Source organism: Peromyscus eremicus, chromosome 15, assembly GCF_949786415.1.
Source record: "Peromyscus eremicus chromosome 15, PerEre_H2_v1, whole genome shotgun sequence".
NCBI classification, from domain to species: domain Eukaryota; kingdom Metazoa; phylum Chordata; class Mammalia; order Rodentia; family Cricetidae; genus Peromyscus; species Peromyscus eremicus.
Genome location: NC_081431.1, coordinates 49,237,518 through 49,261,024, shown reverse-complemented (window position 1 = coordinate 49,261,024; position 23,507 = coordinate 49,237,518). Strand labels below are relative to the sequence as shown.

The 23,507-nt window shown below is 37.7% G+C and overlaps 2 long non-coding RNA genes and 1 pseudogene across 3 annotated transcripts in view; 1 reads left to right on the top strand and 2 right to left on the bottom strand.

The window, feature by feature from the left end:
- Positions 1–3,681, top strand: part of LOC131925574 (uncharacterized) — a 36,607-nt gene extending 32,926 nt beyond the window's left edge. For both annotated transcript variants that reach the window (XR_009383292.1, XR_009383293.1), the window contains one exon: positions 3,408–3,681. This is a non-coding gene — a long non-coding RNA (uncharacterized LOC131925574). The remainder of the gene's footprint in view (positions 1–3,407) is intronic.
- LOC131925575 (uncharacterized) lies at positions 1,895–7,159 on the bottom strand. Its single transcript, XR_009383294.1, has 2 exons — positions 7,092–7,159; positions 1,895–2,230 (listed from the first exon to the last, which is right to left on the bottom strand). It is a non-coding gene; the product is annotated as an uncharacterized LOC131925575 (long non-coding RNA).
- A 666-nt stretch (positions 7,160–7,825) lies between these two features.
- Positions 7,826–8,459, bottom strand: LOC131924932 (Y-box-binding protein 1-like; annotated as a pseudogene).
- Positions 8,460–23,507: the final 15,048 nt, after the last annotated feature.

The following is a 23,507-nucleotide window of genomic DNA, read 5'->3' as shown; positions in this document are numbered from 1 at the left end:
TACACGTGTGTGTGCATGCATACCACCTACCCCCACACAAATTAAAAAAAAGTTGAGAATAGCACTATTTTATAATTTTGTAAATCCCCTTATTAGGGACCTAATAGAGGATATCTGAGTTACTATATCTGCCTTATTCTTTAATTTTTTTTTGTGATACCTTTTACTGACTGAAGTATTTTAATGGCTGTTACAGAGTTGTGAATAGCTTCTTTGATACTACAACCAAACTTGACATGTAGTAGCTAGCTTTATAATGCTTAATTGCACGTAGAATCTAAGCTTGCAGAAACAGTCCTTTCATTCCATGTTACATTAGACTTTTCCCGGCCCATCGCCATAATTTGAAACCATAATTGTGTGGGTTTGTGATATAGCATAGAACACAGAATCTTTATAGACAATATCGTGGGGCTGAGTTAGGCGGAGCTTCCAAATGTTGATGAATTTAGTTATCCAAGCCGTGAAGCTTCACTCATTAATTTCACTAACAAATTCATGAAAACAAGTCTCTGAGCATTGGAATGCTGTCAAGCTAATGGAAGCTTTCATTTGAAGCTTGAATTAGTCTTGGCAATAAATACTGTCAGTTATCTTCTTTAAATGACAGCCTCATTTTGTTCATTTTTAAAAACAGAGTATCTGCCAGAAAAAAACAACTCTGAGTAACCACATCTATTTGCCAATTGTTTTTTAAAGTACAAATTCTGTTTTATGAAAATAGTAGCAAGTTTAGTTCATAATTTAGACAATTGCTCACATTTTTTTCATGTTAACTATCATACTTCAGTGTGTAATTGAAATGTCCCATTTAGTCATACATAGAATATAAAAAAAGACATGTACTTAAATATCCAGATTTAATAACATTAGTAATCTTGATGTTTGATCAAGGACTTACTGAGGGGACCATTGACACATTGGCCACTAAGAGAATAGTGATCCCCACTGGTTTGATGGAACTGCTTGACTCTTTCTGATGCGAGGTTAGGTCCACCATTGTTTCCTACATTCAACACAAATGTCAGTCTGGTAAAAGCAGAGAGTGATGAGTTCATATTTTAAAGATAAGTCTGAAATAACTAACTCCCTAAATGGTCTTGGGGAGCCAAAGGTCATTTTGAAAGCTGCTAAAGTACCCAGTGGCATTCTTCAACCTAACTATCATTACATTTTAAAGTTCAATTTTATTTTTGGACTCTTTAAAAATTAATAAAATTAAAAATTATGTGTTCTTCATCTCTATCAAGTACATTCTTTGCTTATTGAATAAAACTATGTTTTGATAATTAAAGATTTCTGGTAACATAAAAAATTGTTTAATACTAAAATTGTTGAATGTTACCTCTTTTCTACTAATGTTCATGCTTGAAAAGCATTAGACTATAGATGATGTAGTCTGTTAGTCTAATCTTAGATAATAATGAGGGAATAAGGAAAATGTTTTTCACTTGTATATCACTTTAAACTGTACATCATTAACAGTTACATTTTCTTCAGTAATTTAAGACCATTTGTAGCTAGAGTTTTCCTGCCTGGCCCACAACCAGGACAAATCTCTCTCACCTGCCAGTCCCACAGCCGCTCAGACCCGACCAAGTAAACACAGAGACTTATATTGGTTACAAACTGTATGATCGTGGCAGGCTTCTTGCTAACTGTTCTTACAGCTTAAATTAATCCATTTCTATAAATCTATACCTTGCCACGTGGCTCGTGGCTTACCGGCATCTTCACATGCTATTTGTCATCATGGCGGCTGGCAGTGTCTCTCTGACTCAGCCTTCCACTTCCCAGCTTTATTCTCCTCCTTGTCCCGCCTATACTTCCTGCCTAGCCAACGGCCAATCAATGTTTTATTGACCAATCAGCAACACATTTGCCATATAGAACATCCCACAGCAACCATTTTATTCTTTAATTTTTTTCAATTTCTTATGAAACTTGTTAACCTTTGTGATTTGGTGTGATTGGCTATTTCTTATATATAATAAGATTTTAATTTTTTCTTGTCAGTCACCTGTTTTTCTTTTCAGAGCCATAGAGGGATTTTGTGTGGGTGGCCTCAGTGATCTCTGCCAGCTCCTTTTGTTTGCTCTTTCTTCTCTCCTGGAAAACTCATTCGTTATCTGTTCTCCTTTGCCTTTGCCAGTTTCATCCTGATCTTAGGTTTCCTCTCTTCTCCAGTGTACTTGCAAAGCACACTCCACTCTCTCTTGTTCTTTTCTGCCTGGAGAATAAGAAGCAAACATACAGATTTCTCTTTTCGTTTTTGATAGTAGCTGGAAATCAATATGGGGTCTGCTAACTATTTGTAAGCCAACTCAGTCACTGCTTCCCGTCTTCCTTTTGGAGCTGAGTTATGCCTAGGGCCATGATGCTCTTATGTAGTAAACCCTACTGGCCTTCATATTCACTCCCAATCATTAACAATTCTCACTGCCCAGATCTCAATTTTTTTAATCATATATTTAATTATCTTTTAGTTTTTATTTTCCATGCTGCTGTGACTGAATTGTATTTCTTGTCTACACATTTTATATTGATGCTTTAACCTTAAAAATATTTAGAATTTGGAGACAGGCTGTTGGGTAGCACTTAGGTTTAGTAGAAGTCCTGAAGGAGGTAACCTAACAATGAAATTAATGTCACCATAAAAAGAAACACCAGAGAGCTTGTTTGTGCTCTCTTGAACACATTAGAATACAGTGACTAGGTCTACAACATAAGGAGTGAGCCATCTCCACGAAATGACTATAGCTTATCCTCCAGAACTGTGAGAGATGGATGTCTATTTTTAAATCCACATAGACTGTGGTATTTTGTTAAAGTAACTCAACCTTATATGTTATCATCTATCTGGAAATCTTTCCATCCTAGATAAACGTAACTGCCCACTTTTCTCATTGCCACGCACAATTGATCTGGTGTGCAATCTTGAGATTTCTAAATGACTTATAACACAACCCATTTTGTAGTGGGTAGCCATTCCAGCTTTGATCTGGAAGTTCCAACCCCCATTGAGGCTTTGGTAACTGTCACACCTACAAGGCAGGGCTGAGAGAGGACCCTGAAGACCCAAGATCCAGACGCGCTGGCTCTCTTGGTTCCTGGACCCTGGACGCTGGAGGTAGACCGAGCAGAGTTCTCCAGAGAACACCACCGGACTGTTCTACACCTTTCCCAGACCCTGTAACCTATCCCTTCACTTGTAAGTTACCCCACAAAATAAATCTCCCTTTTAACTACATGGAGTGGCCTTAATAATTTCACCAATACCATTTCTACTGATTTTCCGCACTGTCTGGAAGAGTACAGCTCTTAGATTACAGTGGGAGAAGTCAGCGGCACTTTTGAGCCTTTCTACTCACTAATGATGTCCATCTCCATTTCTTCCTTACTCACAGAGACAACTGCTCCTGTTTCATTGGAAGATTGTTAAAGAAACAACATTGGAATCTGGATGCTTGCCTTCGATTCTAGCACATTTTAGTTGCATGATATTAACAAATTATCTTTTGGGATATATATGTATATATATATTTGCAAACTGTGAGTCTATCAGTGTCAGTGTTCTAAGATGGTGTATGAGAAGAACTTGAGTCATACTGATTAGTACATAAAATGTAACCAATAAGTATGGATTTCTGTATTTGTTCATAATAAAAAATTGAAACTTTATAGTGAAATTCTCTCCAAGTTTGTTTTAAAACTAAAGTTTTAAGCTCATCTGTTATCATGTTTTGTTTCTGCTCTCTTTCCATCATGGTGCATTTAGTCCTTCAATAAAACTCATTCCTCTGTGGCATTACGTCTGCACAGATTCCTGTTAGATTAGTTACATCCCCTGCTCTGTCCTCTGGTTTCCTGTTATTCCTCTACAGGATCTTTACTATCATTCTTTGGATGCAGACAAGACCCTCTGTATTTTATAGTAACGCTATCCATTTTCATTTTTCCTTGCTTTATCATCTTCATTTTCTTCAAACCACTCACACTCTTTCATCTGCCTAATGGCCCGTCACTAAAATTTCAGTTTCTGTGTCACTTTATCTTGAAACCTTTCTTTAATCCCTGTGATCTGGCCTAAATGGCTCTTTTTATGTGGTCCCTTAGCAAACTGCTCCTTCTTGTCAAAGCACATATCACACTCGAATTGCCTCACTGCTTGTTTGTGTCTTCTAAAATATTGCCAGCTCTTTCAAGACCAGAAACCTGTATTTATCTTATTTACTATCAATCCTGTGCACAGTTGTGGAATATAGTAGGCATTCCATAACCATTTATTAACTATGTAAGAACAGATGTAAGCTTAAGAAAAATAACAAGAGGAGAGAATGTTGGCAATATTTTAGAATCATTGTCTTGACTACTCACTGACTTATATATTTATTGTGCTGCAGTTCTATTTGAATTTGAAAGATATACTTAAAAATCATCAGAAACACGATGGCATAAAGTCTTAATGTTAATCTTACATTAAGTAACTTAAGTGACTTAAGAGTAATTAAATCGACATTTTAAGTTTGTTTGCTAAATTACTTTACCTGCCCGTCCCACTAGCCACCTGATTTTTCTTAGGAATAATTGTGGAAAAGTCTACACCTTTTTTCTGCAATAGTTTTCCCTTTATTAATTTTATTCCCAAATAACTCATAATAATATCCTTGAAATTTTCGATATTTTGTATAAAATTAACCATACTTAGAAAAGGGACTTGGGATGTTCTGAACTGGGTGTAGATGAGGATGTGGGAAGTGGTATAAATCTTCAACCATTAAAAGGGCCAATAAGCAGCCCAGATAAGATGTCATGCTCTCCCACTTCTTTTGTTTTGTCATGGAAATGGGAGGAGATCCCAACTGGGAAATCCTGGAGAACACAGTGTACTACTCGGGCTCGTAAGGTTTTTATGAAAGTGCTTCTCCGAGTTAAATTGTGTTTCCTGACTTCTAATGTACAGAGGATGTCCTGTGGCCAATAAAATGTTCTTACATTTCTTCAGCCATGGTCTCTGTTTTATTTTTGAAATTACACCCACCGCAAAGGGCCATGATGACTTCAATAAAAACATACTGGGGTTAATAGATGTAGCCACAGACAAATAGCTTTTCCTGTTCTGTAGCGGTGACTACAAAACTCATTAAGAGTTTTCCATCATGTAAATGGGAAAGTATCTTCCCAGATAAAGAAACTCCCTCTTCCTAGGAGGTAGCACTGAAGCCCACATTAGAGGAATAAGAAAGAAAGCAAGAAAGAAGGAAAGGAAGAAAGGAAGGAAGGAAGAAAGGAAGGAAGAAAGTGAGAAGGAAAGAAAGAAAGTAAGTTTGTATCATTTAATCAATACCCATGAAATGCCTTTTTACTTTTTACCCAAGTGGCAATTTGTAATTCAGTCACCACTTTCTAGTTCCATCCCAATTTAAACCTCTCACTAGATGTTCTGAGAACATTAGGTGCTTTCTCCAGGGCCACATGTCCTTTCTCTTATTCCCTGGTTAATAACTGGAGGAAATTAAGGTAATTGTGTTGTGAGCCTGAGAGTTGGTGAGACAAAATGAACCAAAAGACAATGGAAAGGCTGGTCTTAGGACCATTTTCTTAGGCTACTTCTTCACTTGAATAAAATCAGGAGATATTAATATTAATTGTCCTGTTCATTACAGAAAAGCAAAAATGACATTGTAACACCCCTCTAATGCTTTCTTTGAACTTAATAATGTTTCTTCACGAATGTACATTCCAGTCATGGTTCTTAATCTAGTCCACAAACTTTGGTATTAGTGCACCTCTGCAGGTAATATTGAAATTTTTACACAAGCACATGGGCAATTTCCTTAGATTTTATCTCATACCCCCCAAAATTTAAGATCTGGAAAAGACAGTAACCCGCACATACACACACACACACACATACACACACACACACACACACACACACACACACAAAATCTTTATATGAATATATAGACATTGTTATAAAGATGTACTCACTGTTGTCATATAGATATGGTGTAAACATACTTGAATGCATTGAAATGCATTTATGCATGTACTCACATACTACTATATATAATTAATTACACAGTAATATATATTCTTGCAATATCTATATGCCTATATTGTTATAATAAAACTTTGGCATTTAAATCCCTTTGTTTCGGCTGCTAACACCCAAGGCACTCTCTTTCTGGAACCCTGCTGGCCAAACCATTCCAAGGAAACAGGTAGGCAATCTTTATTCTTTTCCCTATACTCCAATTCCGATTCCCCAGTGTCTTAGTTATGGTTTCTAATACTGTAAGGAGACACTATGGCAACTCCTACAAGAAAAATATTTAATTGTGTAACACGAATCTTAAAAGGTCTTATTAATAAAAAAAAAAAAAACCCCGGAGCCAGGTATTGGGATAACGTTGAAAGACCAGAGAAACAGAACAAGCAACATCCAACCTCACCTTGTCATCTTCTCAGCTGATCCTGTTTCCTCAGACTGAAAGCCTCTGAGTCCTCATCCGAATGGATCTCATCTGAACTGCTGCTAAAAGCTAAAAGCTTAAAAATACCTCTAGTTCCTGGTCTTCATACCTTATATACCTTTCTGCTTCCTGACATTGCTTCCTGGGATTAAAGATGTGTGTCACTATGCTTGGCTGTTTCCAGTGTGGCTTTGAACTCACAGAGATCTGAATGGATTTCTGCCTCTGGAATGCTAGCATTAAAGGCATGTGTGCTACCACTGCCTAACCTCTATGTTTAATACAGGGGCTGTTCTTTTCTCTGAACCCCAGGTAAGTTTATTGGAGTGCATAATATATCAACCACATAATTGGGGCTGGCTTACAGTTGCAGAGGTTCAGTTTATCATCTTCATGGTGGTGTGCAGGCAGGCTTGGTACATGAGAAGGAGCTACATCTTGACCTTCAGGCAACAGGGAGTGAACTGTGCCCTACACTGGACGTAGCTTGAGCGTATGAAACCCCAAAGCCTGCCCCACAGTGATACACTTTTTTCAACAAGGCCACACCTCCTAATAGTGCCACTCCCTATAGGCCAAGCATTTAAACACACTAGTCTATGGGGGCCATACCTGTTGGGAGTTCCTGCCCATTCTTCCAGCAGCATGGCCGTTACATGCGCGCTTCAGTGGCCAAGCAGTTGGGGGCGGGGGGTGGGGTGGGATGGGGGTGAGGGCTTGCGTCCTACATGTAATTTGTGCACTGTGCTGCATGATCACGTAATTTGCCCAAAGCGTGATCATGCAATCTGCGCATGCTTGCGTAGCTCTGTGGGCCCATGTGTGCACGTGCAGGGGGATCCTTAAGAAGCCGGTCACAGGCCTGCAGTGGTGGCGCATGCCTTTACTTTTTTAATTTTAATTTTTTTTTATTATTTAAGACCTTTATTAACAGGTGCTTGCAGTTTGTTGACTTTTTTTTTTTTTTGAAAAAATCAAGTTGTAAACTTTTATTACAAATTAAAAATGAAGTTCTTAAAAATCTCAACTTGACCAGATATGAAACAATTTAAAAACCATTAAAGGTGTATTGAGAAAAACCAGACTTTAAAAAAAAAAAAAAAAACACATTTGTGGAGGAGGTGGGAATGGGGGGGGTGGGCTGGGGGGAAGGTGAGGGGGGCGGGAGGGGGGAGAACAAGGGAATCCGTGGCTGATATGTAGAACTGAATTATATTGCAAAATAAAAAAAAAAGATAAAAAAAACACATTTGTCATTACCAAAAAGAGACATCTTTAGGTAAAAATAATAAAACCCCATGCTGCATAAATAATGCAGATAGTTCTAGCGTATCTGGTCAACGGGCAAAAAAGCAAGCACTTAAGGTCTTCAGCTCCAATCTTTGTTCATTTCTTATTGCTGGAATTTCATATCATTTCTTCTTGTTGGATGACCAAACCGGATAATGGTAGAGATGGCAAGCCGGCATTTACTCAGCCCCGCCCTGCTCAGCCTCGGGAGCGGACGGATTCTCAGCTGGTGGATCGGCTGCTTTTGTCTCTTTGCCATCTTGTGGTTTAGGGTGCTCTGGGCGTCTGTGTCGGTAATTGAAGTTGCGGCGGTACCGACGTTGAGGTGGCTGCTGACCTTGGGTCTCGTCTCCTTGATTTTCCTTGTCCTCTTCATTGCCATCCTCTCTAGGCTGTCCTTTGGCGAGGAGGGCCCCTGCGGAATCGTGGTGTGTAACCCCGATACATATTCTGTCTCACTGGTCTACCTTGCTCTCCTGCACCCTGGTTGTCAGCACCCTCCATCACTTCTTCCACAGGAGGGTTGGAATGCTGTGGTCGACGCCCACAGGGTCTCCTCAAGTAGTAAGGTGGGAACCTTCGCCTGCGATAGGGCCGGCGTTGTTGGGCTTGGCCTTCAGGAGCGCTTTCCGGTCCCTCGTTCTTTTCCCCACTCTCACTATTTTGGTAATTTTGTAGGGAACGGATACAGTTTCATCAACAGGAATGACACCAAGGAAGACGTATTTGTACACCAGACTGCCATAAAGAAGAATAACCCCATAAAGAAGAATAACCCCAGGAAGCACCTTCGCAGTGTAGGAGATGGAGAGACTGTGGAGTTTGATGTTGACGGAGAAAAGGGTGCGGAGGCAGCAAATGTTACAGGCCCTGGTGGAGTTCCAGCTCAAGGCAGTAAATACGCAGCAGACCGTAACCATTATGGACTCTATCCACGTCGTAGGGCTCACGCCTTTAATCCCAGCACTCGGGAGGCAGAGCCAGGCGGATCTCTGTGAGTTTGAGGACAGCCTGGGCTACAGAGCAAGTTCCAGGAAAGGCGCAAAGCTACACAGAGAAACCCTGTCTTGAAAAACAAAAAACAAAACAAGACAAACAAACAAACAAACAAAAAAGTGGGTCACAGACTCCTCCCCTCTCTCTTCTCTTTTGCTCTGTTCCCCTCTTCTTCTGCTCTCTTTTCTTCCTCCTCTTCCCCACGTGTCCCTTCCCAGGCCTGGTCACGCTATCTTCTGTCTCTCCCCCATCACTTCTAATAAAACTCTGTTCTGATAATGGGTTTTGTTGCCCTCCTGATCCTTCTCCCAGGGTAACCGCTGCAACTGCAATTAAACCAACGATACCTATCAAAGCACCACACCCAGACTCTTTCCCAGCCCTTTAGCGGACAATCTGCAGGGGCCTGTTTTCTCTTTCTTCCTCCACTCCCTAGGATTCCATAGATCTTTGTGGCAGACCCAGCTTTCTTCCCTTCTGCAGATCCTCTCAGTTCTATTCCACACTGATTCCATTATGTTAGCTTCCAATGCCTAGGAACAAGTTTCATCCTTCTATCCACTATCTCCAGTGGCCACACCTGGCAGTGACTTAGAAGCATTTCCTACCAGGCAACGCAGAGCTACCACATGCTCCTAATATCCAGAGAGGGCAACAGAAACCAAGGACTAAAAATCTCACCCAGCAAATGTGTGAACCCGAAGTGAAATAAAACAGGAAATGAAAGATTTAGGAAGTTGAACAGGACCCTCAAAAGCAGGCCTCTCCAACAGAATACAAGAGATGGAAAAAAGAATCTCAGGCCCTGAAACCAGGCTAAAAGAATGGATACCTCAGTCAAAGAAAATGCTAAATTAAAAAAAAAATCCCAAAACAAAAAAAAAAAAAAAAACAAGCCACAAAACGTCCAGGGAATTTCGGACACTATGAAAAGAAAATCTACAAATAATAGGAATAAAGGAAGGAGAATAAACTCAGGGCAAAAGTGAATAGAACATTTTCAACAAAGTCACAGAAGCAAATTTTCCTAACCTAAAGAAGGAGATGCCTGTCCAAGTACAAGAAGCAGACAGAACATAAAATAGACTGGACCAGAAAAGAAATTCCCTGGTGCACATAATAATCAAAACACTAAACATATATGCCAAAGAAAGAATATTAGAAGATGTAAGGAGAAAAGACCAAGTAACATATAAAAGCAGACCTATTAGAGTAACATCTGATTTCTCAATGGAGATTCTAAAAGCCAGAATGACCTGGGCTAATGTGTTACAGACTCTAAGAGAGAGAGATGCTAGCCCAGACTACTATACTCAACAAGAGTTTCAATTGCCATAGATGGAGAAAATAAGTTATTCCACAATAAAACCAAATTTAAGCAGTATCTATTTACAAATACATCTCTACAAAAGGCACAAGAAGGAAAACTTAAACCTGAAGAGGTTAACCACACCCAAGAATACTCAAAGAATAATAAAAAAAAAAATCTCAGACCAGCGACGAAAAAGAAGGGAGAAAGCCTCACAAAGCAACACCAAAAAAATGGGAATCAACAAAAACTGCTCATTGATAACTCTCAAACTCAGTGGTCTCAATTCCCTGATAAAAAGACCCAAACTAACTGACTGGAATAAAATACAGAAACTTTCCTTCTGCTACACTTTAACATCAAGGGTAGACGTCACCTCAGAGTAAAAGGATAAAAAAAGATATTCTGAGCAAATGGGCCCAAGAAACAATCAAGTATAGTCATTTTAATATCTGAAAAAAATAGACCAAGTCAAAACTAATCTGAAGAGATCTTGAAGGACATTATGTACTCATTAAAGGCAAAATCCAACAAGAGAATATTGCCATTCTAAACACCTGTGCACCCATGTTCTTAAATATAACTACAGTTAAAATCACATATTGTGCCTCACACACTGTTAGTGGGTGACTTCAACACCCCACACTCACCAATAGGCAACCCAGACAAAAACTAAACAGAGAAATGCTGGAGCTAACTGATGGCATACACCAAATGGACCTAAAAGATTTACAGACCATTTCACCTCAACACAGAAGAGTATACCTTCTTCTCAGCACCTTATGGAATTCTCCCCAAAACTGACCACATTTGAGAAACAAAGCAAGTCTCAACAGATTCAAGAAAATTGCAATAACCCTTCATCCTATTTTAATACTACAGATTCAATTTAGATACCAATGACAACAGAAACAATAGAAAGATTACAAAGTCATGGAAAATGAACAACTTATTTCATGAATGCAAAAGGGGTCAAGACAGAAATTAAGAAAGAAATTAGAAACTATTTAGAATTTAATGAAAATAAAAACACAACATACCCAAACTTATGGAACAAAATGAAGGCAGTTATGAGGCAAATCCATAGCACTAAGAGCCTAAATAACATAATTGGGGAGATCTCATCTCAGTAATTTCATGGCACACATGAAAGCTCTAGAACAAAAACAAGAAACCACACCAAAAAGAAGCAGACAGCAAGAAGTAAACAAACACAGGACTGAAATCAATAAAATAGGAACAAACAAACAAACAAAATATAAAGAATCAATGAAACAGAGTTGGTTCTTTGAGAAAAATCAACAAGATTCACAAATCTTTATCCAAATTAACTAAAAGGAAGAGGTAGATAATTCAAATTAACACAATTAGAGATGAAAAGGAGGACAGAACAACAGACATTGAGGAACTCCAGAGAATCATAAGGATGTGCTTTAAAAACTATGCTTTACTAAATAGAAAAATCTAAAAGAAATGTGTAATTTTCCTGAAATATACCACCTGTCAAAGTTAAGTTAAGATCAGATAAGCAATTTAAACAGGCCTATAACCCCCAGTGAAAACAGGCCTAATACATCCAGTGACATAGAAGCAGTGATTTAAAGTCTCCCAACTGGTCCTAGAGTTGAAAAGATAAGTGGACACATGCCTCCATCACTAACCCAGAAGCTATCTCCAACTGATTACAAATGAAAATTTAGTCTCCTTCAAGGGAGTTGCACTGGAAAAACAAACTACTCTTAAAGATAGTCTGCATGTCCAGAAGTAGATAGTCAACAGAAAATGAGCTCAGTCTTTCAAAGTTCGTTGTCTCATAGTGTTGTGTGTGTGGGAACATTTCAAAAATCTTTCACTCTTGCACAGCCTTGAGGCATGGGGAGGGTCTTGGATCTGCCTCTACTAAATGTACCTCTCCATGGGAGGACTTACCTTCTTGTAGGAGGGAATGAGGGGTGCATTGGGATGGGGAGGCTGGAGGGGTGGGAGGAGGGAAGAGGTGGATCTTTGATTGGTATGCAAAATAAATTAAAAAATGTTCTTAATAAAAAAAATAGTAGCTTCCCAATCCACAATTTTATAAATTTTTTTTATACCAAGATAATTTTAATGTGATTCATATTATCATTGATTTAATAGTAAACTAAGTATTGCTAATTATTGGGGCATTATAGTTGCATATCCAACTCCATTTGCAAGGATTTTTACTAAGTATCTGGTAGAATGAAATGGTGACTTCAATGTTTATTTTAATAAAAGTTAGACAAATAAAATGCTGATCCTTAAGATTATTATTTTTATTCAACAGTTCAATCATCTACTTTCTCAAACCACCAGAATGTTAAGCTACTGTTGTGCCAGTGTCAAAAGACCCCCAAGCAAGACCACCACAGAGCAGGTATCTGATGCAAGCACACAGGGGTTTAATAATAGCAAAGTAAGCCCAGGCTTGGTCTATGTCCAACATTCAATACAGCAGGTGGAGAAGGATGGCCCCAAGCACTCACTTCAAGGGGTTTATATAGGAAAGGTTTATGTGCAGAGGGTTACATATCTCGGTATTGGACAAGGGGACTAGAGGTGAGGTAGTTCTTTGAAGTTACTGGCTGAACTATAAGCATGAGGTTACTAATGGCTAACAGGATGCAGGGTATTTACACATTCATATTTTTTTTTTTACTCCCTATACCCTATTTTTGCTGAGCCCAGGATATATACATTCAGACTTATTATTCCAGCCTTGTTTTCCCACCAGGTCAATCTCCAGTCAGCTCTAAAACTTCTGGTCAGCAAATACTTTTGGGGGGTGGGTAGCATCTCTCAAGAGGGCTACTGATTTTCCCCTTTCACTACTAAAAAAAACATTTTTATTAGATATGCAGTATGCATGATGTTAGAAATAAATTTTTGTCTTGTTCATGTAACCATCATCTTCTCTCTCATTAAAAAAGAACGAAGTAAAAATTAAAAATCTTTCATCTTATTTATTACTTTTATTTTTAATATATACTCACATATATACATATATATGTACACACACACACACACACACACACACACACATTTTCTTCTCTCTTTATACCATGCAGGTCCTTTGCATATTATGGCTTCCAAGAAATCAGTCCACATACTCACACACCTAAGGACACCAGATTTTTTATAAAGAAGCCAGAAATACAAACTATAAATAGACAACATCTTTAACATATAGTGCTGGTAAAACTGGGTGCCTGCATGTAAAAGAATTCGAATAGATCCATATTCATCACCCAGCACAAATCTCAAGCTGAATGGATCCAAGACCTCAACACAAGGCCAGATACACTGAACCTGATGGAGAGAAAGTGAGGAATAGTCTCAAACTCATTGGCCTGGGAAAAGACTTTCTGAACAGAATACCAATTGCACAGGCACTGAGATCAACAATTAATAAATGGAACCTCATGAAAATGAAAAGCTTCTGTAAGGCAAAGGAAAAATTCAGACAAAGCAGCAGCCTACAGAACAGAAAAAGATTCTTACCAACTACACATCTGACAGTTGGCTAATGTATAAACTACTCCAAAACTAGATATCAAAAAAAATAACCTAATTTAAAAATGGTAGACATATCTAAACAGAGAATTTTCAAAAGTGGAAACACAAATGGCTGAGAAGCACTTTAAAATGTTCAACATCTTTAGTCATCAGGGAAATGAAAATCAAAACTACTTTGAGATTTCATCTTACACCTGTCTGAATGGCCAAGATCAATAAAACAAGTGATAGCTCATGCTGATAAGGATGTGGAGTAAGGGGAACACTCATCGGCTGCAGGTGGGAGTGCAAACTTGTACAGCCACTGTGGAAATGATGTAATCAGAACAGATTGTATGAGGGAAAACATCTGTTTTCAATCTATTTAAAAAAATGTTGACAATTAGACAAAAAAAGTTGTCAAGGGTTTTACAAATAAAACCTCTAAATATATTGAATATTTTTCTTGTAAGAAATATGTATCTTGGCCAACTATGGTGATCTATGCTTTTAAACCCAGCACTGGGGAAGCAGAGGCAGGTAGATGCCTGTGAGTTTAATGCTAATGTGCTCTATATACAGAATTCTAGTCCAGCCAGTGGTATATGGTAAGACCCTTTATCAAAAAGAAAAAAAAACCCACCCCCCCAAAAAAAAATCAAAGAAGCAAAATGAGAAAACATATCTAATTATGCAAGGGTTACCAGGATGACAAATTACTTTGGTAAAGCAAAAGTGATACACAGATGACTTGCAGAAAAAGACAAATAAAGGTTAAAATCAAGACCTCTATATAATTTCAATCTTTTAGAAGTTTTCATTTTCTTACTGGCTTGCTTTTATTGAAATGTCTATTAAAGACTGGCCCTTCCAATATCACCAGGGAATAAACAAAACAGATAACTTCATTAGTGTCTTCCCAACCCTTACAATAGACAACTATATTATCTTCACATTAATTCCAGATTAAGCAACTCAAATTTAATGTAAGTTTTAGATTTCTTTCTCTTCTTCACAGTGACATGGAGATCATACAATCAGTACAAGAAGATGGCAGAGAAAAAAATCAATATTTTGTCATGTGGACTTTACCAATGACTTCTATGAACAGATTTATAGAGACAAAACCCTGACAATGGAATTCTTCAACTACTTTTCAGATGCCTTGAGTTCCTTTGTCCGTGCTTAGGATTTCTCACTTCCATTGCCATTCAAGGAAGAAATGTCCCAGTATTCACCAATTTTACTTGGTGTTTAGTTGGAGAAAGATAGTATTGAACAATCCAGAGACTATATTCTTTAAAAGTGTCTCTAAGCACAGTTTGCTCACAGTCAGTGATGCACTTGAGCCAGCAAGTGTTTAATTTCTTACTTAATAAAATTACCAAAATGTGGATCTTAAAATAGAGAGGTATTTAAGAAATGCGTCTATGGGGAGTGATTGTTATCAACCGCACATAAAGCACAATTGGATATTGCAATAGTACTTACTGTAAAAGAACATCTGTTCCTGGACCTATTAATCCTCTTCCTTATAAAAACCACCCATCCCTGAGTGCACAGAGGGAAAGAGGGCATTGAGCAGGATGCTGACAGCTGTAGGTGGGAAGGGGCCAGGGCCACGGAGAGCATCCCTGAAAGCCACTTTAAGGCACTAAAGTCCAGCATCTGTTTGCTAATAATATTTTATCACTCTGCCAGGTCATGTCCAGTTTATTCAACCTAATGTAAGTAATGAACATGAAATCTTTAGGGCAGCTAAGGACATTTCCTAATGAATATAAGAACCTTAGAAAGGAAAATGATAATAATGGATGGAGCAGTGTTCTTTGAATCACTAGACCAAATAAATTGGACATGACATAATAGCTTCTTGTTTTTGCCAGAGACTCACTCTGGCTCCTTAGAGAGAAATTCAATCATTTCTGTTTCGGTCAACTCTTTATCAGCTGTTTAAATTACTTGATGAATGGCGCTAGTGAATATCCTGGGGCCTGGAATTTTTATAAATAGCTGAGGGTGCTTGTCAGTGTAATAGAAGGGTTTAGAATATTTGGGCTGAGCATATTTTCCTTGCCAAATCTTGTATGCAAAATTACTTGCAATGAACTGATGGGCCTAATTGCTATCTTTTGAGAGTTGCTTTCATTTACATCTTGGAATTGCAGTGAAACAGTGCAAATGAGACCACATTGAGGGTGAAACACATTGATTAAATTCTACTAAGATTAATAACTACTTTTGAAATAGATGATGCTGTTTTAAGATAGGAATATATATATATATATGTGTGTATATATGTATATAAATCTTTTAGCCTTTTTTTGTTTAAGTAAAAAAAATCCTAGGAATTAGTGTTTATAGTAGCTGGAGTTCTAAATGATTTACATATCCTGATTAATTTAATTTTCATAAAAATACCTGCAAGGGAAATGTAATCAATATTCTGTTTTATAGATGGTGGAATCTTGACCTAGAGAAGTTTGGAAATCACAAAAGATCACAGAATTCTAACCAATGTTCTTCCCACCATGTTGCAACTTCCAAAAATTTATCTACAAATTGGGATTCCTTTTTTTAGTGTTACAGAGGAAATATTTGGAAATAAAGAGGACAATTTGATAATTATCCACGTGTTACTAAATAGAGTAACTAGAACTGAAACTACTGATATTCAAAACTACCGATCACAGCCAATTAAAAATGTTTAATGCTCATGGCCTCGTGCTGCTTTAGTTCCAGTGTGCAATGGGGGGTTTATCTAAGCAAGGTCAGAGAATAGTCCAGATAGCTACATGTTCAGCCCTGGTTCTATCACTGAGAAGGAAGCTGCAACTCTGGTGTTGGATCTTAGGATGGAGTGAGACAATGTGCTGCCTTCAACACTGATACATGATTACCTACTTCTGCCTCCAGAAAAGCCAGCCCAGTGGTCTCCCGGTGAGGCTGACACCTTCTCCTAGTTAGCCCAAGGTTCTCTTCTTGTGAGCTTTCCTACATTGTCCCCACCCACCTATGTCTCAACTGTTTTAATTTCTACCCACTTACATTTTGTTTCATATTCACTGTCCACAGTGAAGGCATTTCAGAGAGGAGCCTGAGATAAGCACCTGTACAGGTGCCTGCTTTAGAATCCACTATCCATCACTGATCCAAATAGCTATGGCCAAGATCTACAGTGTGTCCTTAGAAATTCCTGGGACCAATGTCGTCAGAAGAGAGCTAAAGGACAATTTGATAAATCAACATATTGCCTACAAATCATACTTTTGCCCATATTGTCTTTTAAATTCTAGCCATATTAACAGATTTTCTCACTTGTATTTGTATCAATAATATTAGTAGCTAATACATTTTTGTATCTATTTGTATCAATAATAGTAATAGCTAATAAATTTTTAAGTTTTTAGGTAATATTTTTTAAACATGTAATTAAATAAACCAAGTATTAGCCAAGTATTAAATATAAAGAAATGTTATGAATTAATATGAATTTAAATATGCCCAGCCAACTTTCTAAACCTTACACTTCCTATATAGAGATTTAAGAATTGTTGGTAGGTATGACCTCTTTCTTTCTTTCTTTCTTTCTTTCTTTCTTTCTTTCTTTCTTTCTTTCTTTCTTTCTTTCTTTTTTCTTCCTTCCTTTCTTTCTTTTTTCTTGTTTTTTTTTAATTTAATTTTTTTCACACATTATATTTTTATCCTATTTTCCCCTCCCCCAACACCTCCCAGATCCTTCCCACCTCCCTATCCACCCAACTTGATCTTCTCTCTCTCAAAACAAAAACAAAAAAACAAAAACAAGTAAACAAACAACCAATAAGACAAAAATTAACCAAACCAAACAAAAAATAGCCTCCCCAACTGGAGATAAAGCATATATTGGCCAACTACTCCTGGCCATGGGGCTTGTTGTAGAATGTGATTGATATACCCAGTGACACTCTATTAGAGAACTGATTTTCCCTTTTCCAACAGCTACCAACTGCAAATAGCTTCTTGGTTAGGGGTGGGGTTTGTTGTTCGCTTCCCCTTCTCAGTGCTGGGATTTTGTCTGGTTTGAACCTGTGCAAATCTTTGTGTATCAGTTCTGTTGTATCTGGAAGACACTGTTTCCTTGGAGTCATCCAGCAACTTTGGCCCTTACAGTCTTTACACTTCCTCTTCTGCATAGATTCCCCACCCCAAATTTAGGGGAGGGGTCTGATGATGTCATCCCATTTAGGATTTAGTGCTCCAAAGTCTCTCAGTCTCTACACATTGAGGGTCTTTGTGTTTCAAAGGTATGTATTTCGTTAAAGAACAAAGGAGTTTGGAATTAAACTCACAAAAGACATAAATTATTGACTACTATTCATGTTGTTTCTGTTTATTTGGTTGTAAAAATAATCTATAACTTGTAGACTGTGATATGCCTTTCAGATTTTAAAGAATGCTGAAATAAATAATAGGGTGCACAATCTGAAAGGGTCCATTTTCTCTATACCAATGATTCTGAATCTGTGGTTAGAGACCCATTGGTAGGATGGTCAAACCACCCTTTCCTGGGGGTCACCTAAGACCATTGGCAAACACAGATAATTACATTATGATTCATAACAGTAGCAAAATCACAGTTATGAAATAGCAATTAAATTATTTTATGGTTGGGGCTCATGACAACATGAGGAACTGTATTAAAGGGTCACAGCATTAGGAAGGTTGAGAACCACTTCTCTAGAGGGATATGTGTTCTGTGTGTCTATTACCTTGGCTTAGAGATGGCATGTCCCTGATGGATTATTCACTGGAGTTCCCCTCACTACCAAGTATGTTTTATTCCCCCTGTGCTCATTTGACATCTTAATATGGCTGAGCTCTGCACTTATCCTCCCAGAGGAAGGTAAATGACCTGTTGAGGGAAGAAGAAGGAAACTAACCTGGGAATAAAAATGATTTGTGGTTAGCTGAACTTTCTCAGGAAACTAAGATATCTAGTCTCAGTGGCTCTTCTTCTTTTTTCAAATGTACTTCCTTTGTTAATGTTTGACATGTTTTTAAGTGAGAGCTTTTATTCACTGATTTATTTCTTAATCTTCATTTAATAGTTGGAATCTAAGCTCAACATGCCTTTTCATTTTTGTTACAAAGAAATTTATTTCATTAAAAAAACTACAATTCTCTTATGTTATGTGAATGCAAAACTCTTATTACCTACATTTTCCCACCCGCTGATCTCCAGACATGTGCTGGGAATTGTCTTTTGTACTAAATTCTGGCTGAACTTTGGTTCAGAGTAGCTCAGGGACAGCTCTGTGCTACTCATTAGTGGAGTGTTTTTAAGCCCGTGGTGGCAGGTAAAGGAGAAGCTCATAAAATATTTATAAGAAGTAGAATAACTGGATTAGGACTTGGGAGTGTGCCACAAAATTGTACCACAACTTGAGATAAGTCACTTAACCCCCAACCCTCAACTTCTTCAGTGGCAGAAGGGATGTGCGAGTATTTGTTTTCTGAAGTGGCTGTGAATTTGAAATATTGTCAGTCATTTGGTACATGATGCCACTTTCAGGTGATTTCGAACTGCTGCTGTTTTTCTTAGTGGAATATGTTTCCCTTATAAAATAGACACTCTATTAACTAAGTAATGCATTTTGGGGAAATGAGTCATTTGTTAATTCAGTTAACATATAGATTATTCCTCATGGATTTGTTCATGATGTCACAGAATGACAAACAACAACAAAGAAGAGACTTTTGTAACTCAGTATATTTAGGCTTTGACCTTGGGTGTCATCAACTATTTGTGTAGTTTCCAGAGAGATCCAGGCATGCAGCAGGGGGAAGAAGTAAATTAGTGGGATTGTGTTTCTCTTCTCTGTTTCTACTAATGAAATCCCTCTATTTTTGTCCATTTCTTTGTGTGCCTCTAAAAGATTTCACTCCAGGTATTTTGCAAAAATAAAGTTTGAAGATTACTAGTCTGTCAACATCCTCATTTACAGATAAAGCATCCTATTTCTAAATCTGTTTCTAAATCATGCAAGTTTGTGGTTTTAATTACAGAAAGAATGGTATAGTTTAAAGAATATTCATTTAAGATTTTACACTAGTGTTTCATCAACCTTCCCTGTGCATTGGAATCACCTTGAGAGATTTAAAAATCTTGATGCCCAGGTGGCTCCCAGACCAATTATATCAGGTCTCCACAGGTGATTCCGATGAGCAGCCAAAGTTGGAAACCACTGGCTTGGCGGGAGGGAGAGGTGACTTTGATTTAAATTGGGAAGAAAATGCTTATGGAGAAAGTAGGATTTGACAGATGGGCTGAATGTTGATGGGAACAAATGGAGGAATTTTTGTTGATATAGTAATATTGGTTTAAGAGAGTATGTAAACAAAACAAGAGAGGGAGAGAGGATGAGGGAGAGGTGAGTATGAGATTATAAATCAGAAGTGTAACAAGGCATTAAGAAATTATTTCTGGGGGCTGGAGAGATGGCTTAGCAGTTAAGAGCATTAGCTGTTCTTCCAGAGGTCCTGAGTTCAATTCCCAAGCACCCACGTGGTGGCTCACAACCATCTCTAATGGGATCTGGTGCCCTCTTCTGGCCTGCAGGCAAACATACAGGCAGAACACTGTATGCATAATAAATAAATAAATCTTTAAAAAAATTAAAAAAATAAATCTTTAAAAAAATTTAAAAAAAGAAAAGAAATTATTTCCTGGAGGCATGTGGTTAGGTGGGTAGGGAGGTAGGAAGGATCTGGGAGAAAGATGGTAGAGGGAAAACTGATCAGAACATATTGTATGAATTTTTTTTAAGATAAAACAAGAAACAATTTCCCTTGGCTCCATAATTTGACATCTGTGAAAATGTGACAAATGTAGTTAATCTCTAAATATCTATTTCTTCACCTGCAAATTGGGAGATAAAAGGGTCCATTGACAAAGTTTAATACAGACTAAATGAGAAAATTAATACAAAGCATATCTTTCATTATGTCCCCAGAGGGTTTGAATTAAATTGAGCAGCTGTAATTTGAATACCCAGTGATGAAGGAAAACACGAGTAGGTAGCCCTTATACACCCCCTCAGAGCTTTAACCATAGAAAGTCTCTAACCCTTCCCTGTATCTCATGAATTAATTAATTAATTATTGATATTCTTAGTTCTAAAAATGTGCAAACTACATTTCCCCCAATCAGCACCCAGTGCCACTGTCTCTGATCCTTTTTAAGAACACAAGTGAATCACATTATGTGTTTTCATCTGCAGTTATCACTCAGGTGGTTGTAAAATCATGTGCTATTGCAGCTGGCTTCTCCTCTTAGTGAGAAACATAAATCTAAGTGAAGACACCTCACCAGAAGACTCATGCAAAATAATCAACCAACTAACCAACCAACCAACCAACCAAACAAACAAACAAACAAACAAAGAATAGGGAGAAGGAAAAACAAACACTACAGTACATATCCATTCCAACAGATGTGTAAAACACAACAAAGAAATATACAAGACATGATAAAACAAGACATTACAAGACCTCTAGAAGCTCACAGCTCCTCAGTACCAAAAATTGAGATAACAAGATAAACTGTGCTATCCTCAGAAAAACCAGGTAACAACACAATAAAATTGTAAATGGACTTCCAAAGTCAATATAGACACAGATATTTTCAACAAAAATGCTTGCAAATTGAATTCAAGAACACATTAGGATCATAGATCAAAGATAGGATGGTTTTATTTCAGGGAATCAAGGTTGTTTCTAGATATGCAAATCAGTATATGTAATATAACATGGTTAGACCCAATGACAGAAATCACATTACCATCTCCATAGATTTAGAAAAGGCATTAGATAATGTTCAGTACAGGATATCTTCATGATAAAAGTCCTAAGGAACATAGGTCATTGAATTTTATTATAGAAACAGAAATACAATGTGTGTGTGTGTGTGTGTGTGTGTGTGTGTGTGTGTGTGTGTGTATGTGTGTGTGGTATGTGTGTGTGTAGTGTGTTGTGTGTGCGTGTCTCACAGTGCATGCATGAAGGTCAGAAGACAACTTTTGGGAGTTGGTTCTTCGACTCTAACTCACATCACCAGGCTTGTTTGTAAGTACTTGTAGCTGTTGAGACATCTTGTCCACTCAAAAGCATCAGCTTTTCTATATATCAACAACAAAATTGTTTTGTTTTGTCTTTAGGCTTTATTTTAAATTTCATTTTATTTTTTGGGAGGGTCACAAGGGCAGAGGGTGGAGGTGAGGTAATAGGGAGATGCGTGGGATCAGGATACATGGCATAAAATCCACAAATAACCAATAAAAAAGCTTAAAAAAGAAATTAAAATAAAGATCCTATTAATAATAGCTTTAAAAAACAAAGCCAAGCAATAAATTCAACCAAGGAATTGAAATGCCTCTGCAATGAAAACTTTAAGATACTGAAAAAAAAAGTTGAAGATGCTAGAAGCTGGCAAGGTGTTTTAACTTATGTATTAGCATAATTAATATTACAAAAATGGCTTTATTACTCAAAGCTGTATACATATTCAGTATAATTCCTATCAAAATTGCAATTACATTCTTAGTAGTAGTAGAAATAATTTAGTCAGAAGATCAAAGACTCTCATTAGCCAAAACAACTCTAAGCAGATAGAACAACGTTGAAAGTATCATGATTCCTGATCTTACGCTACACTCCAGAAGCATAGTAACAACAACCCAGGCTTCTAGAACACACTCATACACGCAGTCAATAAATAGGGGAATAAGGGACCCAGAAATAAACACTTAGAGTCACAACCAACTAACTTTTGACAAAGCTGTCAAAAACCTATATTGGAAAGATAGTCGTCTCTTCAACAAACATTGGGGAAAGTGGAAATTTATGCATAGAAAGGTAAAAATAGATCCACATCTCTTAAACTGAACAAGAATAAACTTAAAATGGACAAAATATCTTAATATATTGCTAGGGACCAGCCTCAGCAGTTTCGGGGGTCCGAAGGACAGGATACCTGGAAGGCACAGTAACGATTCAGAGACAGTGTTCGTGCAAGCTGACAGGTCACTCAGGCTTCTGCAGTTGCTAAGTAGCTTCTCTGCTACAGTTTCTTTAGCTTCCCTAGCTTCTCTTAGCTTCTCTAACTTCTCTTAGCTTCTGCTTTTGCCCTGGTAACCTCAGTCTTTTATTATCATAAGTAAAGGGGGAATGGAAAGAAAAGGAGAAATCACTCAATACAGAATGTTTTCATAATTACAAAGGTTACTCTTAGATAATCACCAATATATTCTTTATCATCTTTTACTAAACACAGGAACTCTCCCAGACTTAACACCAAAGCAAGTATAATCTATTTTTATTATTAGTGATTATACAATCTTCTGAGCACTTCACCCAGAGGCTAGCAATATGCAATTTTGCAAAAAAAGTAAAAATAGGAACAGTGGTCAATGTACCAGACAGTCATTTCCTTCTCACAAAGCCTGCTCCGACCTCAAGACCCCTGCAGCCACCTAAGTTCCTCCTTAGCCCTCTGCAAACACCAAACCCCATGACTGGTGGGTCACAATGACCTAAGACAAGAAATCTACCCTGCAAGTCAGTAACTTCTGTCCTTCTATATCTCAACAATTCCAAGGAAGACCTGATCTAATTTTTAGAGTTTCTGTAGCTAGAGTTTTCCTGCCTGGCCCACAACCAGGACAAATCTCTCTCACCCACCAGTCCCACAGCCGCTCAGACCCGACCAAGTAAACACAGAGACTTATATTGGTTACAAACTGTATGGCCGTGGCAGGCTTCTTGCTAACTGTTCTTACAGCTTAAATTAATCCATTTCTATAAATCTATATCTTGCCACATGGCTCATGGCTTACCAGCATCTTCACATGCTGTTTCTCATCATGGCGGCTGGCAGTGTC